General features: G+C 54.5%; 1 long non-coding RNA gene across 1 annotated transcript; it reads left to right on the top strand.

The window, feature by feature from the left end:
* LOC121672521 lies at positions 1-985 on the top strand. Its single transcript, XR_006018887.1, has 2 exons — positions 1-56; positions 218-985. It is a non-coding gene; the product is annotated as an uncharacterized LOC121672521 (long non-coding RNA).
* Positions 986-1,307: the final 322 nt, after the last annotated feature.

Raw genomic sequence — 1,307 nt, 5'->3', positions numbered from 1 at the left:
CGGCAGCGCAACCGGCGCCTCGCCCAGCTTGGGCAGCAGAAGCTGCAGGAGTTCAGGTCAGGGGCTGCCCGTGCTGCTTCCCTGGGCTCCCCGAGTCCTTCCTGGTGTCCCAGCCTGGGCCACCTCCCAGCTCCCTCTGCATCCTCAGCAAACGGCACCTGCTGCGGGGCCACGGTCCCAGAGCCATTGGGAGCCTGATGGATTCTTTCCTCTGCAGAGCCACTGGAATGCCCGACAAGTACTGTGCCCAGGTGGAGCGCAAAGCCCAGAGACGAGCCAACGCAGCCCTCTCCTAGGCCCAGCCCCAACAGGGACCAGCTGGGATTCCCCACGGATTTGAGGCTCAGTTTCCATTGTCCTGGATTATGAGGTGGGCTGTAACCAAACCATGTATTCTACTCCCATTGACATCATTCTGATGAACTGTTAATGGTCACTCCCAGCTGCCCAGCGCACACTCGACCCGTCAGGCTGCAAGCTGGGTGTCAGGTAAGGGACAGAGGCAAAGCCAGTGTTCGTTTGTCTTCCCAAACTGACTTGGCTGTGATAACCACACCCAGCCTAAGCGGTCACCTCTGCCTGTGGGCCATCGTGGCTCTCGGGTCCCAGTGGGCAGCCTGTGGACACCCAGGTCTTCAAGGACTCCCCAAAATATCCTATGAGTCATAGGAATACATAATTCCATTGTGGAATTCCCCACCCTGGGGGAGGTATTGAACATTCCTGCCTGAATCTGGCCATATATCTGAGCACCTTGGGGACTTGGGACACCACCACTGCTCAATGGACCCAGAGGAGGACCAGACCTTCCCCAGGACCACTGCTTTTGACAAGGCTGCTGCCATCACTTCAACAGGACTGCGCCCACCACCCTGACCGATAGGGTGTAAGGTTGTACTCTGTATTTGTGGTTTTAAGCCAGTTTTGTGTATCATTGCATTTGTTGTAATCTTTCTATTAAATTGTAATTCCAACCTGAAATCTCTCTCAAGGTATCTGTGTGGGGTTCATTCCTCCTGCTGGTTTGCTTTCAAACCAGCACATCCATTGAGTGAGTTTTCCGATAAATTACATTTTCTGAGCAGACAGTGTTTTCCACGGGGCTCTTCCTCTGCTCTCCTGCTCCTCCCAATGCTCCCAAACCTGCGGGACCACGGAGAGGAAGTGGGATGGAAACCCCACCTGTGTCCTAGCAGCACAGGGATGGGAGTTGAGAAGAACAACAACCACCACAGGAAATTCTTCAATTTCCTATCAACCGGTGGAGTTGGCTGATAGCTCTGGCACACCAACAAAATGGTCTGGGG

Source organism: Corvus kubaryi, unplaced genomic scaffold (assembly GCF_017639235.1).
Source record: "Corvus kubaryi isolate FWS band 111438036 unplaced genomic scaffold, C.kubaryi_AGA036_p1.0 62645, whole genome shotgun sequence".
Classification (NCBI taxonomy): domain Eukaryota; kingdom Metazoa; phylum Chordata; class Aves; order Passeriformes; family Corvidae; genus Corvus; species Corvus kubaryi.
The sequence above is the reverse complement of the archived record's forward strand: the minus strand, read 5'-3'. Positions and strand labels throughout refer to the sequence as shown.